Here is an 11,699-nt window from a genome sequence, read left to right as displayed (position 1 = left end):
AAACTCAATTCTTTTTCATTTAAAATCATGAAATCAGTAAAAACATTTTAGAAATCGCATTTTACCCCTCTAGAAGACTCTGGCATCATCAAAATTCCAGATTCCAACGGAGATTCCGCCGGATGGTAGGGATTCCGATGCCGGAATCTAGCCGGGTATTACACACGTGTAGACCTCCTTAGCTTATCATTATACCCCGTGGAACATGGACCTTGTCCTAGAGGTTGAGATGGAGGAAGCGATCGTGTAGCACCTCTGAATCCTCCTATGTTGCATCCTCGAGTGGTAGTTTCTTCCGCTTAACTAGTTTTTGTTTCACTATTTTGGATTCTTTTTTTCTCCAATGAACATCTAGAATTGAGTTAGTTTCAAGTAGCATTTCACCAACATCATTCATTGGTGGCAATTCAGTTGTTGGCGAAGTTGTGTTTCCTATTTTTTTCTTTAAAAAGGACACGTGAAACACTAGATGAATCTGTGCTCCTTCAAGTAGTTGCAGTTTATATGCGACTGGACCAACCCGTTCTATAATCTAGTACGGGCCATAGAATTTTCTGGCCAGTTTTTTATATGCTCTTTTGAATAGTGAATGCTACCTATATGGGTGGAGTTTGAGAAAGACCCAATCACCCATCGAAAACTCCATATCCCTCCAATTGGCATCAGCAAGTTGTTTCATTCGGTTGTTGGCAGCGTACATATTATTTTGAGCTGTTGCAACAAGAGATCTCAGTCCTTTTAATTATTTATCCACATCATTAAGTAGATAAGTATTATCCCAATAATGAGGAACAGTTGGTGATAGTCTGTCATAAAGAGCTTGGAAGGGAGACATACCGATGGAGGCATGATAAGCTGTATTATACCAGTATTATATCCATGGTAAATAAGACTGCCATTTGTGGGATTATTGGTAGACAAAGCAATGCAAATATTATTCAAGACAATGATTCACTACCTCTATCTGACCATTTGTCTAGGGGTGATATACATAAATCATTTTTCGTTGAGTACCAGATGAGTGAAAGAAATACTATCAAAATTTGCTCATAAAAATTGGATCTCAATCACCAATGGTGGTTTGAGGCATAGCATGTAACTTGACAACTCCAATGAATTTTTCAGTAATGACTTTTGTCATATATGGGTGTGCTAATGCCATGAAATGGGCAAATTTGCTCAACCTGTCTACCACCACGAGTATGGAATTTTTGCTATTTGAGGTGGGAAATCCTTCAATGAAATTTAGTCTAATGTCATCCCATATTATCATGGAATGGGCAAGGGTTGAAGGAGTCATGCTGGTGATGATATTTCTGCTTTGGTCCATTGACATGTTTCACAGGACGCAACATGTTGCTTCACGACTTGATACATAGAGGGTCAATAAAATTGTTGTGCGAGTCGTATGTTCGTAAGTCCCTCGAGTGTCCTCCAATTGGTGAATTGTGAAAGTCATGTAAAAGTTGCTAAACCACAGCAGATTCAGGCAGTACAACCACCCGATTTTTATAGCAAAATAGGCCATTGTGCCAGCTATAAGGTTGACTTGGTTTCTCAGTGGCGAGTTTGGCAATGCTTTGCATGTAAGGGTTGATTGATGCTTCCTTTTTAATGCGCTCCCACAGGTTAGTGCGCGCAACAAATATGGCTGCAAGACATGGGCTCCCAGCAACTCGTGATAGCGCATCAATTGCATTATTCTCCTTGCCTGGTTTATATTGAATTTTATATTATATCCAAGCAGCTTCGCCACCCATTTTCGTTGTTCAAGTGTAGTGATGTGTTATTCTAATGAATGATTGAGACTCTTTTGATCAGTGTGGATGTGGAATTTATTGATGAGAAGATAGGATCTCCATGTTTGGATGGCATGAATAATGGGCAGCATTTTTTTTGCATAAATTGACCAAGCTCTTTTTGCAACCCCCAAATCCTTACTCATGAAGGTCGGGTTTGGCTTGTTGAGTGAGCACTGCACTAATTCCATCACTAGAGGCATCTATTTCAATGATAAAAGAAATGTTAAAGTTGGGCATGGCAAGTGTTGGAGTAGTGGTCATGGCCTCTTTGAGTTTTTGGAAAGCAACTTCAACTTCTGATGTCCATTCAAACTTGCAATTTTTTAGAAGATCAGTGAGTGGACAGGCAATGACGCAATAGTTACGTACAAAATTTCTATAATAACCTGTGACTCCTAGAAATCCACGTAATTCAAAGACATTAGTAGGCAAAGGCCACTGAAGCATAACATCAATTTTTTTTTGTCTACTTTAACTCCCTGTGGAGTGAAAGAGGGTCCAAATATTCCAGTTCTTGCAAGCCAAATGCATAATTTTAACTGAGGATACATGTTGCCTTAATATTTCAAAAGCTTGGTGAACATGTTCAGTGTGCATGGTCCAATTGGGGTTATAAATTAAGATGTCATAAAAAAAACAAGTATGAATTTGCAGAGGTAGAGACGAAAGATGGAATTCATGATGGTTTGGAAAGTTGATGGGCATTACATAATCTAGATGGCATAACCAAATATTCGTAATGCCGATTATGAGTGCAAAAAGTATTTTTATGAATGTCAGGAGAATCGACTTGAACCCGGTGATAACCGGATCGTAAGTCTAGTTTAGTGAAAAATTAAGCCCCATAAAGTTCATCTAGCATGTCTTCCATAGTTGGTATTAGAAATTTGTCTTTGATAGTTACAACATTAAGGGCTCTGTGATCAGTATAGAACTGCCATGTGCCATCTTTCTTTTTAACCAATAAGATAGGTGATGAAAATGGATTAGTACTAGATCTAATTAGCCCCATTTTCATATGTCATGAACTTATTTCTTAATTTCAGCTTTTTAAAAATAGGCATACTTGTAGGGTTTGATATTAATGGGTCCAATGCCATCCTTTAAGTTGATGTGGTGGTCAATTTATCTCTGTGGTGGTACCTGTGTGAACTTTATGAATAAATCACTATATTTCTCCAACAAATGTGTCATGTCAAGATGGGTCTCATTAGCCTTATTAACACTGGTTGTAGGAAGGTAAATTGCAAATACTGAGTGACCATATCGTGTATCCTTGGATAGACTTTTCATGGTTATGAGTTGTATGGCTTATGCATTAATTCCTTGCAATAAGTGAGTTTGGTTATTCCACTGGAACTCTATGGTTAATTGCTTCCAATTAGAAAGAATATTTTCCAATTATGGTAGCCATTGAACCCTTAAAACCACATCCAATCCAATTAAGGGAAGTGCAAAGAGTGTGAGTTTGAACATAATACCTTGGATATTGATAGACACATTATCGAATCTGACTTGGCATGTTAATGATTTTTCGTTGGCTACTCTAATGTCAAACGAATCAGTAGGTGCAATAGGAAACTGCAACATGTTGGCTATCCTTCCGCTCACAAAATTATGTGTGGACAAGACTGCTACTTCAGTTGTTTCCAATTGTTGCCATCACTCTCATTATTTTATGAGTTGTCCATGCAGAAAGAGTATGCAATGAAATTTCGAGTAGTATTGCGGAGGCGTCGTCTCCATCATTATCCTCACAACATTCGGCATATCCTTCCAAAACCAGTAGCTGAGGTGTTTTGTATCGATGTCCAAGAGAGAATTTTTCATCACAGTTGAAACATAATCTAAGAAACCTTTGCTTTTGCATTTCATCCCATGAGAACCTTTTCATGGTGGTGGCTCATGGTTTCATTAGAGCAGAAGGTTCGATCAAAGAATGACCTAAATTCTAGTAACCTTTCTCTATTGCTGTAATTGATCATCCCTCATGCAAGCTAAATTAATACCTTCTTTCAATGTTTTTGATCTAAACATTCAGATACCTTTAGATATTTCTAGTTTCTATCTGCCAATGAAAGTTCCCACTAATGTCTTCTATGTCCGCCCATGAACTCGATTTTCGAGTTTTTCAAATTCTTTTTGGTAGTCCCACATAGTCCCCTCTTGTCAAATTCTGGAAAGGGCCTCATTAGAATCTTCATATTCAGTAGGTCCAAAATATGCCCAAATTTTCCCTTGAAACACTTCCTATGTCACTTCCTTACCTTCCCCTTGGTATGATCGCGGAAGCCACTGCCACCATTGATTCGTCTCGCCTCCCAAATGGAAGGATGCCAATGGTACTTTCTGTGAATTTATAGTGCTATGGTACTCGAAGAATTGCTCCGCTTTGGTGAACCATAATTAGTATCATAATTGCTTACTATGGCTTTATTGTGAAATTAACCTTAGACCTTAAGTTATTATTTTTCATTTTTTATTCTTTTAGAGTGGATTTGGCAAGTATATATTTGCTGAGATTGTTTTTATTGTCTTTCACCTCCATGCAAATGGCATGAAGCATATGTTGGAAAACATTATGGGTTTTAATCCCTATTTGATAGGAAAGATAATAAGGGAAATAACAAAAAGGTGTAATACCCGGCTAGACTCCGGTATCGGAATTCCTACCGTCCGGTGGAATCTCGGATGTCGGAGATCTCTAGAAGGGTAGAATCATGTTTTATAAAAATGTTTTCATGTTTTAATGGTTTTAAGTATGAAATTAAATGAGTTTTTGCCTGAAGAGTCTTTGGAGGAAAACCCAGGTTCGGCCGCCGAAAGTCAAGTTCGGCCGGCGAACGTGCATGCGTTTTGGAGGCACGTTAGGCCCCCGAAAGCATGAGAGAGGGCAATCCAGGTTCGGCCGCCGAAAGTCAAGTTCGGCCGCCGAACATTTCATGGATGCGGAGGCACATTCGGCCCCCGAACGTGGCCTGGCCAGCCGCCTATAAAAGGGGCACTTAGCCGAAATGGGCGAGCTTTCTCCCATTTTCGGCCACAGCAAGCTTCCGACCTTCCCTTTGCAAATCTAGTGTTTTTCCTCCAAATCCCCACCATTTTTCTTGAGTTTTAAGCTTGCATTGAAGGTTTTGAACTTTTGAAACAAGTTTTGGAGCTTTGGGAACTCAGGAGCTCATTTTCGTGGATCTCCAAGTTTAGGTCATCTCTCTCTCGATCTTCAAGAGGTAAGAGCCGATCTTAAGCTCCTCATGTGTTTTAAGTAAGTTTTATGCTAGATCTATGGGTAGAAATGCATGTTAGGTTATATGTTGAGTTATGGGTTAATATTGATGTTTTGGTCAATGTGTGTTGATTGTGGGTGTTTGAAGTGTTGTAGTTGGGGTATTTGATGTTTTGAAGCCCCTAGGAACTTGTATGCATGATTTGGTTGAGATATATGCTTGATTTGAGGTTTTGGGAGGCAAGGGGTTCATGTGAACCAAGTTTCTGCCCTTCTGGCAGAAACCAGGTTCGGCCGCCGAAGGGAGTTTCGGCTGCCGAACCCCCTTTGTGGAGGCAGCATTCGGCTGCCGAAGTTGCCCCCGAAAAGAGACTTTCGTCTCTGTCTGGGACTTTCGGCCGCCGAAGGTGCCGCCGAAAGTGCCTGACTTTCGGATCTGTCCAGGACTTTCGGCCGCCGAAGGTGCCGCCGAAAGTGCCCTGTTCAGCCATTTCTTACATGTTTTATGTGATTGTTTCATGGTGTTTTAGGGGGTTTTTGGGGAGTATGTTAGAGTTATGTTTATGTATGTTTGGTCCCTCATTTGAGTCCACCTGTGTAGGTTCGGACCCGAGGAACCGAGGACCCCAGCAGTGAGTCTGTTGCCCCAGTGTCTGGTCAGAGCTATCCAGAGGTGAGTGGAATAAACTTTAAGTTTTAAAATAAATGAATATGAATTTTGAGCATGATCCATGCATCATGAATGCCATGAGATACAGTAGGTTGTTTGCATTAGTATCCACGAATATGTGCATTTCATATTATGTTTGATGATGTGGATGGATGTTGAATGATCCATTAGTCCCCCTATGCTATGATGATGATGATACGATATGGAAGACCAGTGAGGCCCATTCTACGCCCCTGGCACTATGTGAGAGAAAGACCAGTGAGGCCCATTCTACGCCCCTGGCACAGTTGGACCATGTTATGTTATGTTATGTAAGAGAAAGACCAGTGAGGCCCATTCTACGCCCCTGGCACAGTTGGACCATGTTATGTTATGTTATGTAAGAGAAAGACCAGTGAGGCCCATTCTACGCCCCTGGCACAGTTGGTCCATGTAGGGGACTATTGGTGACAAGTTCATCCTTGATGTGATTAGCTGTGATGTGATGCATTTCATGTTATCATATGTTTTAAATGTTTTACTATTCTGCTCACTGGGCATCTAGCTCACCCCTCTCCCCTAACCCCCAGGTTTGCAGGTACGGGATAGATAGGGAAGGCAAGAAGAGAAAAAGTCATATGCATGTAATAGTTAGATTGTGGACATGACAATTGTATTAATGTAATGTAAAAATATTCAGGATGTTATGTAATGAGGTTATTGAGGATAGAGTTGTGCTTGACCATAATATATTGTTAATCCCTTTTGTATATACATGATCTTATGTTATGATGTTTATGTAAACTAACTCAACACAGGTTGTTTTGCCTTTAAGGCTTGATGAGATCCCACAGAGGGACTATGTTATGTATACGTTCAGAGTATGCACAGGTTGAGTTAGTTGATGACAGTATGTATGAAGAAAAGTTTTAAATTTTATGCATGTTGCTGATCATGTATGGGATTATACAGGTTTACAGGTTATATGTCAGGCTTGCTACGGGTCCCGGCGGCCTTAAGTCGACCCGGATCCTAGCGCCGGTAACGGTCCGATTTTCGGGTCGTTACAAAAGGATAAAGAAAGAATGGAAAAGGGAGACTTGAAAAACACAAATTTGTTGGCGAAAGGAGCTGATGGTGGGACGAACTGTAGAGGTGGTGAGCATTATGTGGATACAAGGCTGAGGCAAGCCCAGGAGCTTGGAGAGGCCATGAGTGCCCAGTAGCTCGAAAGGCCAGAGAAGTGCTAAGAGCTTGAAGGGGCCAAGAGTGAGTAGGGGAGGATAGTGGGTATTTATAGCCATCCCACCTCCTTTATATGTGTCTGTAATAATTCTAGGAAATAAATCCTAAAATACAAATATATAATTGAAACTGTTTTACTCCTATAAGAATGGAGAAACTCACCTCTTACAAACCATTTCAAAAGTTACACATATATATAACAATCCTAAATGACTTTTCACCTCTTATTATTAATAAATACACATAACTATCACTTATATATTAATTACATTCTTATCACGTATATTTCTATATTAAACTTAGTCACTAAGTAGATATTGGATTTAGACTAATTTACAAATTATTAATTCTAACACTCTCCCATAATTTGCAAATTCATGATTCACTTCAATTCCTTGATTTGGACTACAACCTGGAGGAAAATTTTGAATTGCAAATATTGCTCTTCTTCTAGATTGAGTTGACTTTGGTTCTTTATAATAATTTGATTATTCAAAATCTCATTCCTCCATATGAGCCTTTAACTCATTTACTCAATAATAGCTTTATCATATCTTCTCCTAAGATCTTCATAGACTTGACTTAAATCTTCAAAATCATTTCTTTAGTAATATAATTCACGCTGATTCACATCTTAAATTATCACATTATAAAAAATTTTCATATGCTTTATTACCCTTAAGGCTGCTTCATTCTCAGAACCTTTCTTTGTACATGTTTTAAATCCACTTTGTACATGTTTCTCAAATGAGTCTTTAAAGATAATTTTTGCAATAAAAATCGATTAATAATTTGGCCCACTCTGTTCACACTCATAAACTGTAGGTGGAAAATAAAATTTCTCAAATAGTTCATTGTGAATTAACTCATATGCATATATCAATCCTAAATAAACTTTCACTTCTTATCATTAACAACGACACACATAATGATTTACACACATTTATCACTTATATATTAATTATATTCTTATTACATATAATTCTATACCAAACTTAGTCACCAAGTAGACATTAAATCTAGACTAGTTTCCAAATTATTAATTCTAACACTCCATCTTAATTTGCAAATTTCTACTTCAGTTTAATTTTTCAAACTTCAATGCTTTAGTGAATATATTTGCAATTTGTTATTCACTCTTCATATGCTTAAGAACTACTTCTTTTATGAAGAACAAGCATTCAAGGCAATCAACATATTAATTATACATAAAATGATCAGTATTGGAGTTAATATGGGGCTTGCTCTAATTATTCTACACCCTCAAGTTCTTCCTTGTCCTCCAATTGATTTTCCTCTTTGTTTATTTATCCACCTCCACTTTCCAACACCATCCTTGAAAAAAATCCAAATGAGGAAACATCTTTATCAAAAACTTCTTCAACTTCTTTGTCATTTAATCTAGATATTGTTTCACCATCCATTCATTCATTGTCGTTGCTGTTAACTCACATGAAGATAAAGATTAGAATTTCTAGTAACTTGATTTAGGTACAAGCAATTACATGAATGGTAATAAAAAAAAATTTTCTAGCCTTGATGAATCTTTCTTTTGGTGATAAAACTAAAGTTTCAATTATGGGGAAAGTAGATGTTCTTATAACTTGATAAATAGAGATTATGATTTTATCTCAAGTTTATTATGTTTCAACTTTAAAATTAAATATTTTAATTTTGGGATAGCTTTTAGAGAAGGGATATAAAGTTAATATGAAAAACTATTGCTTGGTTTTGAGAGAAAAAGAAGGGAAGCTGATAACAAAAGTTCTAATGTCAAAAAACATTATGTTCAGAGTTCAACTCAATACTGAGCTCATAAAGTATCTGAAATCATCTATGACAGATACTTCTTGGTTGCGGCATTTGTGGATGGGTCATCTGAATTTCATAAAGTATCTGAAACCATCTACGGCAGATACTTCTTGGTTGCGACATTTCTGGATGGATCATCTGAATTTTGTTGACTTGAAGACTTTGTCGAAGGAGAAAATAGTGGGTGGTTTGCCATCAAATATGTAAAGGTTGTATATATGGGAAATAATTAAGGAATAGTTTTCCAAAAATGTCATCTTCTATAGCCATAAAACCTCTCGAATTGGTATATGCAAACATTTGTGGACCTATTTCTCTAACTTCTTTTGATAAGAATATATACTTTTTTATTTATTGATGATTTCAGTCGTAAATTGGGGTTTATTTTTTGAAGGAAAAAATCAGAAGCCTTTGAAGTTTTCAAAAAATTCAAAGCACTGGTGGAAAATAAAAATAGCTACCAAATCAAAGCCATGAGAACTAATAGAGGAAGGGAATTTACCACAAATCAATTTAATAATTTTTGTAAATATCACGACATTCGATGTCTGTTGACGGTCCCAAGATCCCCTCAATGAAAGAATAAAACAATTATAAATATGGTTCATAGTATGTTGAAGATCTCTGGTGTCAATTTATTGAAAAACGTAATGGGCTTTAATCCCTCTTTAATAGGAAAGATAATAAGGGAAATAACAAAAGGCATAAAGAAAAAAATAGAAGAGGAGACTTAAAACACAAATTCTATATAATTAAAACTACTCTACTCCTGTGAGAATTGAGATGCTTACATTTTACAAACCTATTCAAAAATTACACACACACATATATATAGCAATCTTAGATGACCTTTCACCTCCTATCATTAATAACCACACACATAACCAAGCACACACACTTATCACTTATATATTAATTACATTCTTGTCACACATAATCCTAGACCAAACTTAGTTATTAAGTAGATATTGAATCTAGACTAATTTACAAATTATTAATTCTAACATCATAGGGGTCTCAAACCTCGAAATGTTCTTCTAAATGTATATGGGCATGTATGATTTTACATTTGTGATTAGGTCATATAGTGCCTAAAAGAGGAATTGAGGTTGATAAGGCTAAGGTCGATGTGATTAAATCTTTGCAATACCACACGTGTGTACGAGACATTAGATCTTTTCTTGGTCATGCAGGGTTTTATAAGAGGTTTATCAAGGACTACTCAAAGATAGCTCAGCCATTGTGCAAACTCTTACAAAAAGATGTGCCATTCAATCTTAATGATGAATGTAGGGAAGGTTTTGATACTTTAAAAGAGAAGCTTATTGCTTCCCCCTTTTTGCAATCACCAAATTGGGAGTATCCATTTGATATAAGGGAAAATGTGTGATGCAAGCAATTATGTCCTAAGGACTATTCTTGGTCAACGTGCTAATAAGAAATCTCATGTCATATCCTATGCATCTAGAACTTTAGATAAGCCCCAAAGCAATTATACAACAACTAAAAAGGAACTTTTAGCCTTTGCCTTTGCCTTAGAAAGGTTTAGATCATATTTGTAGGTACTAAAATAATTGTATTATTTTACCATGCAGCATTGAAGTACTTGTTGAAAAAAGAAGGAAGCTAAACCACGACTAATTAGATGGATTTTATTGTTATAGGAATTTGATCTTGAGATTAAAGATAAAAAAAAAAGAATCAGAGAATTTTGATCGATCACCTAAGTCATTTACTTCAACCCCAAGATTTGATTCCATTAAAAGATGAATTTCCTAATGAACATTTAACTTTTATGCAGGTTGCGAGTTCTTGGTATGCTGATTTGATGAACTACATAATGATCATAACATATCCAGAATGATTATAAAGAAACGGTAGGGAAAAATTGAAACATGATGCACAATACTATGTTTGGGATGAACCATATCTATGGAGATTTTGTGCTGACCAAATAATAAGAAGATGCATCCCAGAGAAAGAAATGGAGTCAATTTTGTGTTTCTGCCATTCGAAAGCTTGTGAAGGTCATTTTGGGCCAAGAAGAACAACAAGAAAGGTTTTGGACTGTAGACTTTATTGGCCTAATGTGTTCATAGACTCCTACATATTTTGTAAGTGATCAAACATAATTTAGCCACATTTTTACTATCTTTATTACTATTTATTTACACATTTTTCAGCTTAATATATGGTTTTTATCATGTTTTTACAGGAAACGAAGAAAATGGAGAGTTGGAGAAAAAGTGCAGGAAAAGCTGGAAAAGTGATTGGGTCAAAGTGATTTGGCCAAATCACCCGCAGAAATCAGAAACAGAAAGCTAAGGCAGAAACCTGGAGGCAACATACGAAACAATTTGGGTAAGCGATTTGCCCAAATCACTAACTCAAATCACACTGACGCCGGAAAATACAGCAGAAGCGGGAAAAGAGCAGAAGCGGAAAAAGTGCAGAAAACTAAAATTCAAAAGTGGAGAAGTCCAAATCCATTTTAAACACTGCAAGATCAGTCCCAAGAGCCACGAAAAAGTCTTTCACTTAAAGAATTCCATTCACAATTAAATACAAAAATAAAAGAGGAATCAAAGACTACAAAGAAGACCAAGTCAAGATTGGGATTTCCAAAACCTAATTGGACAAGGATTCTCCAGCTATAAAAGAGGACAGCATCTACACCAGCAGAATCATATGAGACCTTCGGGAATTATGCAGAAAACACAGCAGCTTCTCTTTTCTTCTTTTCTTCTTTTCTTTTGTGATTTTGTCCACCATGAGTAGCTAAACAATTTTCCTTTCTAGTTGAAGTTGGAAATTTCAGATTTGTAATGAATTGGGAGATTTAATACTCCATTATTAAACTCTTGATTATTTTCAATATTTATGCAACTTGATCTTTCTATAAATTATTGCTTTGCTTTTAGAATCAATTAAGGCCTGTTGCTTTTAGTTGCATGAGTAATAAATT

This window comes from Manihot esculenta, chromosome 17, assembly GCF_001659605.2.
Source record: "Manihot esculenta cultivar AM560-2 chromosome 17, M.esculenta_v8, whole genome shotgun sequence".
NCBI lineage: Eukaryota > Viridiplantae > Streptophyta > Magnoliopsida > Malpighiales > Euphorbiaceae > Manihot > Manihot esculenta.
The sequence above is the reverse complement of the archived record's forward strand: the minus strand, read 5'-3'. Positions refer to the sequence as shown.